At 40.7% G+C, this 20,460-nt stretch overlaps 1 protein-coding gene across 1 annotated transcript in view; it reads right to left on the reverse strand.

Moving 5' to 3' along the window:
- Positions 1–20,460, reverse strand: part of LOC149256245 (protein CTR9 homolog) — a 194,752-nt gene that overhangs the window by 81,772 nt on the left and 92,520 nt on the right. The gene's annotated exons all lie outside the window — the stretch shown is intronic.

The raw sequence follows: 20,460 nt of genomic DNA on the forward strand, positions 1-20,460 counted from the left end.
AATATGCATAACACCCGCAAGTGTTTTAATCCTTCCACCTTGCCACGTCAACTTGACTTTTCCACGACCAATGATTCTAGCCTTCCTGTCATCCACTAAGAAGACATCACCACTATCATATTTCTCATACTTGCGGAACCGCTCCCTATGGGGAGTGAAGTGAAAGGATGCACATGAGTCAAGTACTAGAAGTCAAGTACACATCCCCACCATCATCTGAGGTGGTTTTAGCCTCTGCAGAAGGAGCATCCTCATATCTCTTTCCTTTCTCGGGAGCTTTAGATCTACAGCCTTTTTGAAATGCCTTCCTTTCCGCATTTCCAACATACTTTTATAGCTTTTCCTGGAGATTTAGATCTCCCACTCGAGGACTTATTTTTGTTTCTATAGCGACTGTCCTTGTAGAGACAAGGCATCTCCATTCTAGTTCTCCATATTTTTCTGTCTCATATCCTCCAACAGCAAAGATGAGACTATTTCATCAAACTTCATTGTAGTTGTATTAGTACCTATTACAACAACTAGACTATCCCACAAATCTAGTAGAGAACAACAAACTGGTGCACTTATCTTCATGTGAAATTCTAATATCAACAAATAACAATTGGCTTAACATAGTATTAAAGGCATTCAGATGCTCTATCACCGAGTCTCCATCCTTCATCCTCAGGTTACACAATTTTTACCGCAAGAACAATTTGTTCACCAGAGACTTAGATTTGTACAAAATCCCTAACTTGACCCACAAATCCTTCGTCGTAGCTTCCCCTAATACATTCTACAATATTGAAACTGTGATACATAATCGTATCGTGCTCTTTGCCTTTCGATCCAACTTCGGCTAGTCTTTTGCTGACATTGTCGTTGGTTTAGTAACTGGATCTACCGCGATCCACTGATCTTTATCCACCAGCAGATCCTCCATCTTGAGCTTCCACAACTCAAAACTCTGACCATTAAATTTCTCAATCTCTATCTGCAAGAATCGATCTTGCAAATCTCCCACTGAACAGGGTTTACTGTTGATTTTGGGTAGCATCGGATGTGCTCTAGCTCTAAAATTTTGTGGAGGGGCTAGAATACATGAGATCTCCAAGACCCAGAAATCGTTTGGTGAAATTCCACCCGGATTGTATTTTATAAAAATAATTAATATTTTTAATGGGGTTCTTAAGTCTAAACTTAAGAAAATAAAATTTTAATGGGTATTAATGAAAATATGGGTGAGAAGCTTCTAAGAGACGAAGAACAAGTCTATTTTAATCTTAGTTGTTGATTAGGGACTTAATCTCGATTGTTGATTCATCAACAAGAAAAGTAGAGCAGGCTTGAGGGTTAGTTGGAGAGATACCAAGTTGATCAATTAGTTCAATTTTTTTTGAGGCGACGTTTGCTAAGAAAATCGAACAAGTGATCTGACTTGCAGTGAGAGGGGCAGAAGCAGAGATTTGGATCAGAGCAGAAGTTCCAAGCCAAAGAGTACGTGGCAGAGAGGCAGCCTGAGCATCAGGAAGGCAACGCAGAGGCCTACGCAGCCCAAGAGGGGATTACACAGAGCTGACACGAGCCAAGAGGGGCTCTTGCAGTCGCAGTGCAGAGTATTTTTCAGAAGTCCGAGATTTTGCTGGAGAAGCAAGGTTCTGAGACAGAAGGGCTGAACAACAGTCTTCCTCCAACAAAAGGGGTGACACAGTCTTCTAGAGGGAAGTTGTTGGTCCATGCAGTGATTGCGTAGGGACTTCATAGTGTTTGTCGGGAGGGTGTTAGATCACTCATTGGATCAGTTGTGACTTGGGGAACGAGGTAAACCCTTGTGTATTTCTTGTTGCCGTGATTTCTCTGTAAGGTTAGCCAGTGTGAGAGGCAACCTATTGTACTCAAATTCTGCTTGCTTAATAATACAAACCCTCTATCTGCTGCACCGGTTTTCTCGCATTGGGATTTTCCGAGGACGTTTTGTCCAAAAATAACGTTGTCCCTTGTGTCTTTGTCTCGTTTATTATTTCAGTTTATGATTTGTATGTCAATGTAGTCTGCAGTAGTGTTTACATCACTGTTTACATATTTAAATAACTTGTTGAATGAAATAACAAGTAGGAGATGTTAAACCAGTAACTGTAGTAGGATTTATGTTTCTAGATTCAGAAATTTTCACATGGTATCAAAGCATTGCAGATCATAGGACACTGAAGCCATCAACCAGGAGATCCAGCAAATCTGTTGCAGAGAGGCAGTTGTCCTGAGTGACAGCGTTGCTTCAAGCCAAAGAAGCCACTGAAGGGGTGACGCAGTGCAGGAGGAGTAATGCAGAAGCTCACACAGTGCCTACATCAACTTTCTGAGCCAACAGGAGGTGACGCAGTAGCCGAGAGGAGCCCACATAGTGGCTGCGTCAGCTCTCTGGGCCAGCGCAGAGCCCAAGGGGCACAAATCAATCAGTTGTCAAGGCAGTAGGAGCAGTGTAGATTAGATTTGTGGTGTTGATGGGATGTTGTTGTTGTTGTTGTTGTTGCAGAACAGTGTCTGAGGAGATGGAACCAAGGTAGAGGGAGTCACTGCCTTAACAGATTTCTTGCCAAAGAAATCTAGGTCCAGGTTGTTGAGCAGCAGCAAAGGAGGATTGGAGAGGAGTGATTCGACATTGTTTGGCGGAAGGATTTCCGTGAAGGAAATTAGGACTCAGAGGGAGTCTAGAGGGAACTTGTTCCTTAGAAGATTTCTAGCGCCAAAGAAATGCAGATCCAGGTCTTGTTGGGGCAGCAGCGAGAGAGGGAGAAGATAACCTGTTCGATACCCATTTGAGCAGAGATGGCAGTTAATGGACTAAGGGATTAGGACAGATTGGATGGAACATCCAACTTTATCATCTAGAAGGCCAGGATCCTGACAGTCTTAGACAAGAATCGCATCAAGGATTATGCCTTGAAGACGGTTGTTGTTTCGGTCGATGTTGATACTCTCAAGAAGTATGAGGAGGCTCAGGCAAGAGCGAAGTGCATGATCTTGGATGGGCTCAAGGATCATGTGGTCCCACATATTGCTGAAAAGGACACAGCAAGGGAAATGTGGGAAGCCTTGACCACCTTATACGAGGGAAATTTCGTTCAACAGAAGTTGTTGCTTGAGAATCAGTTGAGACAGTACTAGATGCAGAAGGGAGGAGAAATCGATCCCTTCCTTCTTAGATTGCAAGGGATTCAAGACCAGTTGACTTCTATGGGGTCTACACCAGATCCTGAATTCATGGTTAGGACTACCCTAAATGCAGTCACTGAAGACTGGGAGACCTTTGTCCAGAGCATATTGGGCAAGGCTTCTCTCCCCAGTTGGGAGGAGATGTGGGCAGCTCTTCGACTGGAAGAGATCAGATGGTTAACCAAGGTGGGAAGTAGCGACAAAGGAGTCAAAGCCAAGAAGGAGGAAGAGGAGGATGCAACGCTCGCATCAGCAGGACAGCAAGGGCACCAGAAGAGGAAAAAGAAAGACATATCCAAGGTCAGATGCTTCATATATGGGGAACCGGGACATTTTGCCACTCAGTGCCCTCGAAAGAAGGGCAAGGAAGAGAAGTCTGACACAAAGGCTACTCCAGCGAAAGCTGACGGAGAGGAAGAGGATGACGGTTGCGCCATAAGTGCTCATGCACCTTTAGAGAAGAGGTGGGGCAACATTGAGTTGTAGTCGGGAGGACTACAGAAGGGGCAAGATCCTTGAGGTGCCCAAACTCTTGGATCACATACGGCTACATGAGCCCTTAATGACAGTAGTAGAATGGCGAGAGTCAGTTGGTGCAAGGGATGATGATGGAGCAACAATGGCAGAGCTAGAGAGCCAAAGTCTGAAGTAGCCCAGTGGAAGTTGCAGCAGCGCAGGCGGTACAGAGCAGATTGCAACAGCACAGTAGCATCAGAGGGTCAGCGCAGATTAGCAGCAGAGGTAGCTTCAGCATCAGAAGGTATCCAAACTGACAAGCATGTCAGTTTTTGGGTGGCTTTTCAATTGCTTACTTCTCAACCACTGATTTGCAGTGCAGCAGTTAGCAATGGCGGTGCTATGGGTAGCATGTTGCAACATATTGAGAGGAAGATACAGTACAGATGTAGCAGTGACGGTGGCAGTGTCATGGGAAGTTGTACAGGTTGCAGCAGTGCAGTGAATGATGGGCAGCAAGTCAAACATCAGCAACACAAAGGACCGATGTCGTGGATCAGTGTGATACTTCTATTGGGAAGTATTGCTAGAGCACATTCCTCGCTAGGAGGGAGTGTTGATTTTGGGTAGCATCGAATGTGCTCTAGCTTCGAAATTTTGTGGAGGGGCTAAAATACATGAGATCTCCAAGATCCAGAAATTGTTTGGTGAAATTCCACCCGAATTGTATTTTATTAAAATAATTAATATTTTTAATGGGGTTCCTAAGTCTAGACTTAGGAAAATAAAAATATTAATGGGTATTAATGAAAATATGGGTCAGAAGCTTCTAAGAGACGAGGATCAACTCTGTTTTAATCTTAGTCGTTGATTAGAGACTTAATCTCGGTCATTGATTCATCGACAGGAAAAGTATAAGAGGAGGCTTGAGGGTCAGTTGGAGAGACACCAAGTTGATCAGTCAGTTCGATTTTTTCTGGGGCTAGGTTTGCTGAGAAAATCGAACAAGTGATCTAAGTTGCAGTGAAAGGGGCAGAAGCAGAGATTTGGATCAGAGTGGAAGTTCTGAGCCAAAGAGTACATGGAAGAAAGACGGCCTAAGTATTAGGAAGGCAGCACAGACCCCTACACAACCCAGGAGAGGCTCACGCAGAGCTGACGCAGGAAAGGAGGGGCTCCTGCAATGGCAGTGCAGAGTATTCGTCATAAGTCCGAGATTTTGCTGGAGAAGCGAGGTTCTAAGCCAAGATGGCTGAACAACAGTCTTCCTCCAACAAATCGATCCAATAGAAGGGGTGACGCAGTCTTCTAGAGGCAAGACGATGGCCCACGCAGTGATTGCGTAGGGACTTCATAGTGTTTGTCGGGAGGGTGTCAAATCACTCACTGGATCAATTGACTTGGGGAACGAGGCAAACCCTCATGTATTTCTTGTTGTCGTGATTTCTCTGTAAGGTTAGCCGGTGTGAGAAGCAACCTGTTGTACTCATATTCTGCTTGTTTAATAATACAAACCCTATATCTACTGCACCAGTTTTCCCACATTGGCTTTTTTCAGGGACCTGTTGTCCAAAAATAACGATGTCCCTTGTGTGTTTGTCTCGTTTATTATTTCAGTTTATGATCTGTATGTCAATGTAGTTTGCAGTAGTGTTTACAACATTGTTTATATATTTAAATAACTCGTTGAATGAAATAACAAGTAGGATATGTTAAACCAGTGACTGCAGTAGGATTTATGTTTCTAGATTCAGAAATTTTCACATCTACCACAGGCCCGAGCAAAACCCCTCAGCAGCAAAGGCATCCCCTTGAAGCCGAAACAGCTTTGATACCAAATGTAGGTTTAACCCTGTACAAAAATTACCTACAAACGAATTCTTAAAAACAGAAAATATACAATGGTAAGAAACACAAAACAAATACACAGATATTTTCCCCTAGATCTCAAAACCGGGACTACCAGATTGATTTTTCACTCTGTTCCTTTCAATGTTACAATACATATATATACATGATGAAGCATTCATAAACCACAATCCATTAACCCTGGATAAGAACATAATCGTAATTCCCTTGACCAGATCTACAAAATACCATGGGCAGAAAACCATCATGCCCAAAGCCATGTGAAAAACCCATGCACAAAACCATAGGTAGGTCCGCCCACCTAATATAGGGTCCAAAAAAAAAATCTCGAGACGCTACCCCAGACCCCGTACAAGGGGGCGCTACGCGTGCAACTAGTCGTGGAAAGAATATAACACACACCCAACACAAAGATACCTTTTATACTAGTAAAGTCCAACTTCTTTCTCTTATCCTTAGTGTTATCACTCCTTCGCATCTCCAAGGCTGACGAAGAGTCCAACTGAGGTAACCACAGACCAATCTTTTGACTTGGTAGCTAGCCCTACCAAGCCGGAGAGGGCTCTCTCCAAAGGATCACAGCCAAGAGGGCTGGATAGATTAGGGTTTTAGGCTAGATGTAAAGTGTAGAGGGTTGTTTGATTTGATTTGGTTGGGTATTCACAAGGATGAATGAATTAGGTCAGAGGATGAACTAGGTCAGGGCAAAGTAAATCTAAATTGCGGACATCTGATGGGGCAAGGTAGGCAAGGTACTTTAAACTTCGTTGTATAGTGATGAGATGGTTTAGACTAGTGAGATACTAAAAAGAGCATAAGGGTCATGAATTCTTTTTAAACTGAAGAAATGAAACAATCTATGATGATTTTCCCAAAACAGAGCATACAAAAATGAATTTTGCTTATCACACCTTGAAAATCAACATATCATAGAGTGAAAAGGATCATGAGAGGTACAAAACATTCATATATATGAAACAGAAAAAGAAACAAGATCAAAATACCATGCCACAGGAATCCCACCAAAATAGCTACAACTTCATCTAATATATTCCATGCCAAAGTCTGAAAGTTATTACAATATCCAAGAGAGTCCAACCTATAAAATGACTAAGAAAATACATAATATAGGCCTCAAACCAACTCATCCTAGCCTCAAGGGTCAAATCCATGAGAGGAGAAGCAGTTGCAAGAAAGGTTGAACTGATAGCTAGAGTATAGGGTGGTCAAATTGACTCATCCCTAACTTAAGCAAATTGATTCATTACAAGTCATGTAGGCCATTTAACCATATAACAGTAAAAAAACATAATAATTACATCATCCTTATCAATTACATCAGTAAAACATCAATTTCCCATAGGTGAAAATCAATTTGGAGAGAAACAGTGAAAATTGGAGAAGATTGTCAAACGCGCCCTCTCTTTGTCAAACGCACCCTTTCAGTGTCAAACGCACCCTTTCAGTGTCAAACGCGCCCTCCAAGTTCAGGGCTGCTTTTGGGTGCCTTCCCAGTGTCCAAATTTGCTCCAAGATAGCTCGTTGGAAAGCCCTTCAAGTCTACTTTCCAGATATGTCTTCAGTTTTCAATTTGGAGCTCATTTGCCCTGTCAAAAACTCAATCTCCCAAGACTGGTAAATGTGCAGCGCCCAAGCCAGAAATGAGGCAAAAAGGTGGTTTTTTGGTGGTTTTTGACCTTTTTGGCTGACCTGTTTGCCTCCAAATGCTTAGCAAATGCACAGGGTGCATGTCCTCATCACTCTGAATCCAAATATGTTGGCCTTTTGTTCATCAGATGCCTCAAAAAAGAGCGCAGCACCCTAGGTGCTGCGCGTTTGACCCTTTGATTGTGTTAAAAATGCTTTAAAAAACACAGAAAATCATAACTTGCAAAATTTGCTCAAAAATTGTCAAAATTGGTGGGCTGATGGTTGATCATGTGTTTGAGGCATGGAGTGATGCCTCAGCAAGAATGTCTAGCCTCCTTTTCTCCTCTTGCTTGGTCAAGGCTTCAATCTTTGCATGGGCTCTTTTGAGTTTTTCCCTAGTTAAAGCATGTCACAGTGATGGGAGATGCCATGAGTTCTCTGGTATTGGTTGGCTCATGTCTAATGATTCTTCCTCCTCTCTTAGATACCCTCCTCTCCTGTCTTTCTTCCTCACTATGACTTCTGTTCTCTTCTTCTGCCATGAGTTATTGGAGTCAAACCCTAGGGAGATGATGAAATGGAATGTAGGTGTAGAGAGTATGGAAAGGTGTGAGGAAATTGAGGAGATGGAAATGGGGATGTGTGATATGAGGGAGGTGGCAAGGGGTAGTTTTGAAATGTAGGAATGGTAGTGGGAAGCTAGGAAATGGAATTTAGGGATGGGATTATGTTACTAGGGTTTTGAATTTAGTAAGACACCAAAACACAATGAAACACCATATAAATCAACTATGGAGGAGAGGAGTGATGTGATTTCAACCTACTTGTAGTGCTGGAGCATGTTGGTGACACATTTTGAAGTTTGGAGAGGATGTTGTGCTCTGTGGGAAACCTCTAGAAGTTTCTGGGCAAACGCGCCCTCTCTTTACAGGTGCACAGCACCCTTAGGAAATGCACTGAGTTTTCACGCAAATGCGCAGCACTCTGGTCAAACGTGCCCTCCAACTTGTAGGTTGATTTTGACTGCCTTCCCGGTGTCCAAATTGAGCCCAGAATAGCTCATTGGAAAGCTTGTCTTGTCTAGTTTCCAAATCTACCTTCAGTTTTCAAAATGGACTTGATTTGACCCTCCAAAAGTTGATTCTCCCAAGACTAGTCAAAAAGTGCAGAATGAGGGTGCAAAAATGAAGTGTTCTCTTGCAAGAAACTTTTGGAGGTCTTACTCAACTCCAAATTGAGCTCATGATAGCTTATTGGAAAGCTCTTTCTCTCTAGTTATCATTTGACTCATCAAGCAAGTCATTTGGACACTCCAACTAGGAGAAAAATTTATTTTCCCAAAGTCACTCCAGAAGTGCAACAACTCTCTTGTAGCAACTGTATTTTTGACATTTCTCCAAAACCATGACACCCATGTAAAAATTGAAGGAGGTTTTTCATGCTTTGCCTATGATAGACAAAAACCTCTCTCACTTTCGTAAAATTCATCTCTGTTTGGTTGTAATTTGAAGCAAAACTGGCCCTATGTGTGGCAAATGATTTGTCCCTTGGAATGACTTCTTGAAAAATGATGGAGGCATGATGTTTATGAGTTGGAATGGCCTCATACTTGCTGAAATGACCTCCCTTAGGCCTCCTTTGCTCAAATATCTCTGATTCCATTGCCAACCCTAGCTTAGTGGGAGAGGAAATTAGGGTTTAGTGCTTGTGGAAAATGATGATTTGGGCACCCTTAGGAAAAGACAACTCCCTTTGGCATTCACTTAACTTATTGAAACATCACCCTTTCACTCGACTATTTCCTTTGACAAATTGATCTTTTGATGGTCTTTGAGAACTCTTTGAATTTGACTTTTCTTTAATGAAGTTGGCATATAGAGATTGAGTTAGCAGTTTAGGAACAGTACTTATTACATATAATGAACATAAAATTACATGAAGAAATAAGCATTTCTCTTTACAAATCATCTTCACATGGTGAAGAGATGTTATTTGATCACCCTTTACTTGTCGGTCTTATGCAATGGAATGGAGTTTTATTGGAACCTTGGAAACCCTAATGACCTAATGGGACCTTGAATGCAGGCTCCAAGTGGACTTGACTGACATAAGACATGATGACATAAGCCTTTAAAATGAATGTATGCTCAGCAAGACACATGAAAGTAGGCCAGCAAATATTGATTTTTTGAGAGGAGCTTGGAGTTTGAACTTGGGTTACCATCAGTGAGTAAATTTTTACATGATGACCTGGGTGGAATGATAAAAATCTCAACATGGGACACTAATATGATATAAAAGAGGAATTTTGATCACTGATGGCAGTATGCAAACACTGACTCTAACACTTAGGAATTTCAATGTAGGCAAGGCATCCAAAGATAAAAAGATGATCTACATATGGCTTCTTTCTTGAGAATGCTTTCTTTTACGTTGGATAAATTAACGCTCCTCGTGTGTTTTGCGACATGGACTAACCACCTTTCATGGACCCTTATCTCTGGCAATGTGACTGTTGACTAACACCTGCAGGTTTTGGTCTAATGGAAATCGTGATTCCCAACAAGTAGTACCAAAGCGTAGGTCACAATTTCGATACACACTATACTCGCATTGGGGGGGAGATTGTTGTACGTTGGATAAATTAACGCTCCCTGTGTGTTTCGCAACATGAACTAACCGCCTCTCATGGATCCTTATCTCTGGCGATGTGATTGTTGACTAACACCTGTGGGTTTTGGTCTAATGGCAATCGTGATTCCCAACATGCTTCTTCCTGTGTCATTCTCAAGAATTCTATGAGGACTTCTATTTTGTATGTATATTATCATCATTACTACTTCTCCCCATAAGAATTTTGGAAGGTCTTGATCAAATACCATGGTTCTCATGCATCCTTCAATGGTCCTATTCTTCATTTCTGCTAGTCCATCTTGTTCAGGATTATAGGGAACTATGAGCTCCCTCTTAATACCTGCTTCCTTGCAAAAGGCTATAAGTTCCTTAGATGTATATTCACCACCATTGTCGGATCTAAGGTTCTTTATCTTCCCTTCTGTCAAGTTCTCCACTTTTGGTTTGAAATCTTTGAACTTTTCAAAGACTTCATCCTTAGATTTGAGAAGTCTTTCTGGAGTGATCATCAATGAAGCTTACATAATATAGATGGCCTCCAAAAGATTTATTTGTCATTGGTCCACACACATTAGAATGAATGAGGTCTAATATTTCTTTGGACCTAGTATCACTACTTGAAAATTGTTTCCTTTTATCCTTCTCTAAAGCACATCCCTTACATACTACTTCATGATCCTCCTTCAAGTTGGGAATGCCTTTTACCTTTTGACTTAGAGAGTGCAATATTTTATAATGAAGACGCACGTATCATCTATGCCAAAGCTCAAACGGACTAATATCCTTGTGAACAAGAGCTTGAGGATAGTGTGTATAGAAATACAACCTTCCTCCACGAATCTCCATAACCCTTGTTTTTTCAATACTAGAGTCCTTTCCCCAAACAATAACTTTTCCATCTACAAAGGAAATCCTATCTCCTTTATCTTCTAGACAAGAAATAGAAAGTAAATTCTTTTTAGAACCTGGGGCATAGAGGATGTCGTTGAGATGAAGCTTTCCGCCATCTTCTAGTTTCAACGAGGTAGATCCAGGACCTTTGACTAAAACAGTGCGAAACACGCATGTAAAAGAATATTGAATGAATTGATTCAACTGGAGCAAACAGCTCAATGATAATACAAAGATATTTACAATAATAGAAACATCAGGTTTCTATGTAGAATATAGAACAAACAGTTTCATCTAAGAAACTGCTAAAAGAATAAAAATAGAAACAGCTAAAAGACTGAGCATTACTAAATAGAGATATATTCTAATACCCTCCCTTAATGCTCAATCTATTTACAACACCAATAGACCCGCGAAATTTTACAAATTTATCAGGACCAAGAGGCTTGGTGAAAATATCGGCGGGCTGCTCTGTTGTGGGAACATAGTGCAACTGAACTGAGCCGTCTTCAACCAGTTGTCGAATGTAGTGGCAGTGAGTTTCCACATGCTTTGTTCGTTCATGAAAGACTGGATTCTTGGCAAGTTTGAGCACTCCCTGATTATCACAAAACAAAGAAGTAGGCCCTGTCTGAAAAACATGCATATCTGCAAGCATACGACGAAGCCAAACTGCCTCACAGGCTGCCTTAACTGCTCCCCGATACTCCGCTTCTGTTGAGGAGAGAGCCACTGCCTGTTGCTTCTTACTAGTCCAAGTAACAGCACCAGATCCTAGACTAAACACATACCCAGCTGTAGATTTACGGTCATCAACCGAACCGGCCCAATCAGAGTCAGTGTAGCCACTGAGAATAGGATTGGAGCTGCGAGTATATAAGAGGCCATAATCAGAAGTACCACGCACATATCGTAGTACCCGCTTTGCTGCTATCCAATGATCAGCTTTAGGAGCTGACATAAAGCGAGAAATGTAGCTTACTGCAAAACTGATGTCAGGTCTGGTAGCAGTAAGATAGATGAGACTGCCCACTAATTGCCTGAATAAAGTTTCATCCACAAGAGGAGAGGATGACTGTGCTGAAAGTTTGAGCCCTGGTTCCATAGGAGTCGTGGCCGGTTTGCAATCCTGCATTCTGAACCTTTCCACAAGATTTTTGGCATACTTGGACTGAGAAAGAAAGATCTGATTTTCAGTCTGCCACACTTCAACCCCCAGACAGTAATGAAGAAGTCCCAAGTCTGTCATCTCAAAAGTTTTGCATAGATCTTGTTTGATCCCATGGATCAAATGTGCAGAGCTGCCAGTAATGATAAGATCATCCACATAGACAACTACAAACAAGATATCATCACCAGTATGCTTGATATACAGGTTTGCATCAGATGGACTCCGCTGAAAACCCTGATCTGTCAGGTACTGATCAATTTTCATGTACCAAGCCCGAGGAGCTTGTTTCAATCCATAGATTGCTTTAACTAACCGACACACTTTATGTTCTTGACCAGCAACCTTGAATCTTGGAGGCTGCGTCATGTAGACTTCTTCTTGGAGATCACCATTTAGGAAAGCACTCTTTACATCCATCTGATGAACTTTCCAATTGAACTGAGCTGCTAGGGCAAGCACAAGCCTTATGGTACTCATCTTGGCTGTAGGAGCAAAAGTCTCCTCATAGTCAATGCCTTCCTTCTGTGAGAACCCTCGAGCCACAAGACGAGCTTTATACTTGTCTATGGTTCCATCAGCTTTGTATTTCACTTTATACACCCATTTGCAGCCTATGGGTTTTTTTTCTGCAGGAAGATCAGAAAGTGTCCATGTATGATTCTTCTGAAGACTTTGGAATTCGGCTTCCATAGCCTGTTCCCACTCAGATGTACCCTTAGCCTCTGAATAGGTTTGAGGCTCAAAAATACTGTGTATGTTAGCCATAAGAGCAAAATTGACTGTAGACTGTTGTCTGTTCTTATGTCTAGAAGTTCTACCTTCAAGGAGCTCATCATCCCGGAGATCACCTATGGTTTTAGCCCACCATTTAGGCCGAAGAGAAGAAGAACCAATATCAGGAGCAGAGGAACCAATATCAGAAGGAGGTGGAGAAGGCTCAAGAGCAATAGGGACAGCAAGAGGAGGGTTAGCTTCTGGAGGAAGCTCAGATAGAGTATTATCAAATACTGATGCTACATCATCCCTCCCATCAGGTGGACCGACTGGAAGAAGAACACTGTGAGGCTGATCCTCAGAACATTGCTGAAAGAATCCTCTGTCCTCATCAAAGACTACATCCCAACTGAAGCTAAGACGACCAGTGGCTATATCTATCAGCCTATAGGCTTTGTGATGATCACTGTACCCTGTCATCATGAGTTTCTGGCTTTTGGAATCCAACTTAGAGCGCTTAGCAGCTGGAATCCAAACATATGCAACTGAGCCAAATACTTTGAGATGACTGATCTTAGGCTTACGGCCAGACCAAACCTCTTCAGGAGTCTTCCCTGTAACAGCCTGAGTGGGTGATCTGTTAAGAAGGTAAACAACAGTAAATACTGCTTCAGCCCAGAATCTGTTTGGAACACCCCTGTGTTGTAACATGGAACGAGCCATTTCAACAACCGTGCGGTTGCGGCGCTCGACAACACTGTTCTGCTGAGGAGTGTAGGGTGCGGTTAACTGATGTTTGATGCCATGAATATCACAGAAATTGGCAAAAGCTGAAGAACAAAATTCCCCCCCATTGTCGGTCCTAAGAGTCATGATGTTACAGCCAGATTCTTTTTCAACTAAGGTTTTAAACTTCTGAAAGGTACTAAGTGCATCAGATTTATTTTTTAGAAAATACACCCACATCTTTCTACTGAAATCATCTACAATAAGTAAAAAATATTTGCAAGCAGTGATAGAAGCTGTATTCATAGGACCACAAATATCAGCGTGAAGTAACTGGAGTACCTTAGATGCACGCCAAGATTCTCCATTCTTGAATGAAGACCGATGTTGCTTTCCCGTTTGACAGGCGCCGCATACCCCCAACTGTTGAGTCTGAATATCAGGTAATCCTGACACAAGTCCCTCCCGGGAGAGCTGAGAGAGATACTGCATATTTAGATGCCCATATCGCTGATGCCAAAGAGTACTGATGGGAGAGACACGTGCTGCTAGAGCCACTTCTGGAGAGTCACCGGTGTCAAGTAGCCTATATAGACCATGGTCCTCTAGGCCAACAGCAACTGTTAGACTAGTCTCCCTGTCAATAATAGAGCACTTGTGTGCACTAAACACAACATCAAGCTGAGGAGAATTCCTCATAATCTGGCTGACAGACAGCAGATTAATTTCCATACCAAGAACATAGTATACATTCAGAAATATGAGTGTGCGCCCACCAGACTGAATTTGAACTGTACCTCTGCCAGCTACTGTGTACTTTTCACCTCCGCCAAATACCATGGAATCACTGAAAGGTGAGAAGTCAATAAACCAGTCACGCCTGTGAGAGAAATGGCGTGATGCACCAGAGTCAATATACCAAGCAGAAGACGGTACATGATCTGACGACCTTTTAGCCATAAAGGCATAAAAAACAGATTCTGTCTGCTCGGAATATTCCTGACTGCCTTCCAACATGAGATTGGTTAGCGAAGCCATCTGCACGTTTCCCAAGATATGGAAAAATACAAAAAATCCTGCACGGATTTCAACGAGGATGCAGGCTGATCCAGACAGAAATTGACAGATGCTGATATAAGTATGAAAAGATTCCCAAAGAAGACTGATTTACTGTAAGAAACACAAATTTTCTTAAACAAACACTAGATAGGAAGAATCAATAAATTGTGGAGATCTCACAAGACAGAGAAGGATTCATTTCTGTATCGAGATAGACGACTGTAAGCTTTTATCACAGTGAGCAAAGCCGGGGCTAAGACTCAGTGAAGGCTACCTGGCTTACAGAGGGCTCGACCTTAGAAAGGAATGAAAGAACTCAAGAGATTAGGATGCAAAGAAGCTAGCTGATCAAGAACACTCCCTGAGCGCAGTTTCGAAATGAACTACTGAATTTTTCAAACTATGAAAAATTATTTCGAAATCAAATATCAGTTTTTAGAAAAGCCGGAAATTCAAATATCAGTTCTTAGAAAAGCTACTGATAGTAAGCCGACAATGCTGCCTGCTTAAAAAACTTCTTTCAAGATGACTGTATCAAATCTTAACAAATTCTGTTGTGAAAGAAAGAGGCTTGCACACAGAAAATTACTCAGAAAATTAAGAAGTACTAAACTTCCTTGTACTCACAGCACCAAGCCAGCGGCCAGCTTTCCACTTTCAACTCTTAAAATGATGCCCACGACTGCAACCTCTATACCTCAAGTGTTAGGAAGAAGAATAAATTGTAGAGGCTCTGCGTGATCAATTAGCACAGCAGAATGACCCCACAACCTAAGCTGTGGACTGAACTCGTGAAAATCACTTTTACGTGAAAATGCCAAATATTTTCAATGCCGTATTACTGTGATTCTTATTCTGGTCCCAGTGACACTGCCGGCACGTTATATGAAGAATCTCTGTCTGTAAAAAACAATTTGATTTCTCAGCAAATATATGGAGGCTCTAATCCCGTGTTGCACGTCCTTCACGATTCAGCAGGAGCAGCTCACGAATTTGGCGGTCGGATCGCGGCAAAAGAGCTCAACAGCGGATCTGAATCAAGTGCCGGAATCAAATTATAGTTACGGCTGACCTCCGAATCACGTCCCGTGGAGACCCTACGTCACGTCCCGGCAAAAATTGGTCACGATTTTATGCAGAAGGGTGCCACAAAGGTTCGTCACTGGAGAATGCCGTCACTTGGAAAATGCGTGAGCCAAAAATACGTGGAAATGCCGTCACTGAAAATGCGTAAAAAAATGTTTAACTGTAGCTTCGACTTTAAACGCTTCGGCTTTGGACGCAGATTCTTCAACTTCGGTTTCCGCTCCAGTCACAGTCGATATCACAGTCGAAAATTCCGCTCCACTTATCAGATAAAAAAAATGACGCAGAAGCCCGCAAATTGATTTACTGCGGTTGAATTTGAGATTCCACGCTTGTGAAAGAAACCTGCAATTCGATGCTATACAAGAACAGCGATGAAAACCTAATGATAAACCGTCTAGCATGGGCCGAACAATAGCTTTCAGATCTCAGACCAATCAGACCATGAACAAGCGTTCTTTGTAAATGGAGACGCTAACCCTTGGAGAGAAAAAAAATTTCGAATGTGGCCACGATAAAAAAAATCCAGATCCCTAAAGAGCAATTTCGAAATGAAACAAAATTTTTCAAACAGTGAAAAATTATTTCGAAAGACACCTATGCTCTGATACCATAAAACAGTGCGAAACACGCATGTAAAAGAATATTGAATGAATTGATTCAACTGGAGCAAACAGCTCAATGATAATACAAAGATATTTACAATAATAGAAACATCAGGTTTCTATGTAGAATATAGAACAAACAATTTCATCTAAGAAACTGCTAAAAGAATAAAAATAGAAACAGCTAAAAGACTGAGCATTACTAAATAGAGATATATTCTAATATTGACTACATAGCTATTGTTATCTCCAAGCTCCACTGAATGAGATGATTATCCTTTTGATAAAGTTTGTAGATGTCCACTTTCTCTTGTCATATGTCTTAAGGCTCCACTATCAATGATCCACGCATTGTCATCATGAAATGTACATATAAGTGCAGCGGCAAATCCTCTAATTTTGACCCTCTTAGATAGATTGTAGATGATCTTGGCACCAAAACTTCTTGCAACTTTCATGATATTTTTAGGGGTCTTGAGTCCCATCTTCAAATAGTTTGCCATTGATGAGAGAGATCTTCCTTACAAGAATGTTCTTCCTTCCTTGAAATTATAGCCAACAAAGTTATCTTCAAGTAATGTTTCCTTCACCTTAGCTCAGATAACATGTTGAGAAATCAATGCATGTAGTTATTAGGGTTATGATTCCTATTTTCTTGATAATTACTTGTGATATGTGTTGGCTTCTTTACTTCTTTATTATGATATCTTTCATTAAGCAATTACCAAATCAAAAATGTATGAAGATCACAAGAACAAGAGACACAAGATGTAGGCACTCAACCAGGGAAAAACCCCTCTCTAAGGGAAAACCTAGTCAAACTTTTTTCTATAATAGAACCAAGTAAAAATGAGACAATCCAAGACCTTCTGACCAAGACAAAGACCTCCTCCAATCACCAAGTTAGCGCTCATTCCAAGTAGATAAATTTTGTATCAATCAACAATAGTCAACTCCTTCAAAATTGCGTCAATCTGAAATTTCGGCCCCCTACAACTTATAATTTTGAACTTGCAGTCACTGCAAAAACTTCGGCCCCTACAACTTGTCAAAAAACCCTATAAAACCCGCATGTGTGAAAGATAAGCTGCCCCAAAACTTTGATTCTTCTTCTTCCTTTGATTTGACCTTCTTATCTTGGACTCCGCACTTCTTTTTCTCTTCAATCACTACAAATCAAACTTGTTCTTGGATGGATGCCAAATAGGTCGAATTTTCCTTCTATTTATACTGCTTCCACAAGGTCGAATAGCCCCAAACTGGGTTAACTTCATCAAGGTAGGGCCAACTTGGTGAGGAGGTGAAAAATAACTATTTTGACTCAAAAATAATTTTCTTTACACCATACAAAGCCCAAGAAGGGTCTAATAAATATGACAATGACCCTTGTGACTCAAGAAAACCCTAGAAGCCCACAATGGAGGCTTTGACCTAATAAATAACTTCATAAGTAAAAGGAGCATGAAACCCATGCTTCAAAATAATTTTATTTTTCCTTTTTTTTCAATTTTGCAGTAAATACATAATGATAAAGTACAATAGCAATTATGAAGACCGGCCATAGTTACATTTTCAGCACCCCCAACCACTAGCAAGTTTCCAAACACACGAGTTTTGCCTTTAGCTTCACAAGATCCAAAGTTGTGTAAGCACAATGTAACTGCAAATCATGTACAATGAATGCTTCCACTTCTATTCCTCTTGTTCATAGATCATGGAAAATGAAACTAAAAATTTCTCGCGACAATAGGAAAGCTTGATAGATACAAGATCTATTGTCTTTGTTATGGCCCATTTTGTAAATGTTATGACAGTTCAAGTATGAAATTTGTACTTTGTACCTACCTTTTTAGGTTTGAATTTTTACTACATCTTACCACTCTTTGGTAGTGAATGCTCTATTTCATTTTGTGGTTGATGTTGAAACTTGAAGGTTGATCTTGTGGTTGACAATTGATTATTTGATGACAATATTGTAAGTGCTAGATGTGATGCTATATGAGTAAAAAATGTTTGACGCTTTAAAGATCATCATTATTCCGGTAGTTAAATCTATGTTTGCAAGGTTTCTGCAGAGAATTCAGCATTATACATATTTTCTTTAATATAGATACAAAATATATAAAAATATTTATTATATAAAATACACTCCCAAAAATCTTTGCTCTCGAAAGCTTTTTGAAAATTGCAATTCCCGCCCCCAACAGCCTTGCTTCTTATGATCTCAACGTGGCGTCAGAGTTAGTCTGCAGTCTTCTTTCCCTCTCCAGCATTGTTTCAGTGCTGTTTTAGGTCGGAAACTCAGGTTTCCAACACTTAGGGCACTTTCAGAGCTGAAACTAGGGTTTCGGCACCCTTTTTGGACAGAAAACAGGTTTCTAGGGTGTTCACCCTTTCTCTCACCAGCATCCTCCTTTATTGGGTAGTTTTTAGTCTTCTCAGTGAATTTAAGGGGTTTTGTTGCAGATTTGTTCCATTAGGAAAGTGCACTCCCTTTTCTCTCTTTTTAACCAAAAGTAGTAGATTTTTTTTTCAAGGTGATGCCAGTATCATGACTTGCTATCCAAGTCCATAAAGGCAGCAGAGCCTAATGGTCCATCACGATGCATACTGGTCCTCCACTTCTCCACAGGAATCGGTTGACGAATCTGCAGCCGCTAGGCATATCAAAACACCACCACCTACTCTCCAAATATCAACAAAAATATAATAGAGGAAGCTGTTATTTGTGATGACTCACCTTTACCAGTTTCGAAATCTGCAATATTCTAGTAGGTAACACCTTAGGAGAAGCTCTCAATGTTCCACGAATCTAATTGCTATATATCCTATTACTCACACCAACAAAAAAGTGGAGTTTTTGCTGAATTGATGGGTTATCAAGGACATGAATAATGGTTTTAGAGTCCTTGCTTCCAGCTATTGTGATAAATCTATCTATACATATAAGTTTAGATTTACTGTGATGGTTGCCAATGCTAATAACACCAGCAAGTTATGGCATCAACACTTAGGTCTACCAACTTTGGAATTTTATATCATATGAGTTGACTAAGGATGGAAGATAGCCATCCATAAATTAAACCACCCAAGAATCAATATATTGGTGAATGAGGGACTTGATTTGGTTGGTTACAGAAGCCCAGGCTAGGCATAGTGTGTGAATGTGAAAATAAAAAAATGTTTTAAGAGGCAAACAATAAGAGGAAAAAAACATCCAATAACCTCAGACAAGACTATGTGCACGTGGCTGAAGTAAAGAAGTGACCCTAGACATGGTTGGAAAGCACTGGTATCACTCAAGCTTATTGTGTTGATCTTTTTATTGTTCATTTTGAATTGTTGGTTGTTTTCTTGATATAATGACAAGGAGAATGGCTCAGTAGAAGAGGTTACTACATTCTGCACAAATTGCATCTCGTCACTGAAGTAGTTGTTAAGGATAATGAAGAACTTGTGAGCCTATGAGACTTATTTTGCAAATTGAACCCCGACCCGTGCACAATCAAGGAGAAAGTAATAAGGGATCTCATTTGATGAATGTACTGGAAAAAATTCCATCCAAGCCTTTAGTATTCTTCTAATGTGATATAGCCAACCTAATCACAATCCAATAATAATTAATATAAGTAGCAAGGATTGATCAATTTTATTAGATTGGGGATCAACCAAACCAAAACCAACAAGGAACCCTATGGTAAAATATAATAGATAGAAGGCGGTGGACAAGAGGCAACTACACCTTATGCTTCTGTTAGGTAAGACCACATTGTTATGAATCACATGCTGGCAGATTGTGACGAAGCAGATAAGTGTATCGCTCATTTGGATCAACAATGCACCAAGTATCTTAAGCACTATCATGTTTCTCTGTGAAGTTGATGAATAAGCCTTGTACATAGTGCACTGATCTAATGAACTGGAAGGTAACGCTGCTGATTGCCCAAACAAACAGCAGTTGTAACATGAGGACACTTCAAATCCTCAGAATAACAGTCACTGATGTTGGATACCTAAGTTTTTACCTACATATTGCAAAGTACCACTTCAGGAAAGAGGATATATTTGCGATCTTTAGTGTTGTATATCTTTATACGCTCCTAAGTACCCTCATCACAATCAAAGTGTCAATAATGTCACATTGTTGTAATTATGTAAAGGCTAATGATCCTTAACCTCCATGTATGTATAAAGATTCATGAGAAAGGAATATGATGGCTAATACTTTGATGTTTAATCAGTTTTCCCATTTGTGTCTTTTCTTTGTGCTGATGCTGCCAAAAGTCGTAGCTTTCAACAGGGCATTAAGTAATTGACATGAAGTGATCATTGTTGCAAGTTTCATGACCCTTGAATTCTCGCGTGAATGCTGCAACACACTATTTGAATGGTTTGTTGAAGAAT

Source organism: Pinus tabuliformis, chromosome 7 (assembly GCF_031772625.1).
Source record: "Pinus tabuliformis cultivar Carrire ecotype Pingquan chromosome 7, CPIR1, whole genome shotgun sequence".
In the NCBI taxonomy this organism is placed as follows: Eukaryota; Viridiplantae; Streptophyta; class Pinopsida; order Pinales; family Pinaceae; genus Pinus; species Pinus tabuliformis.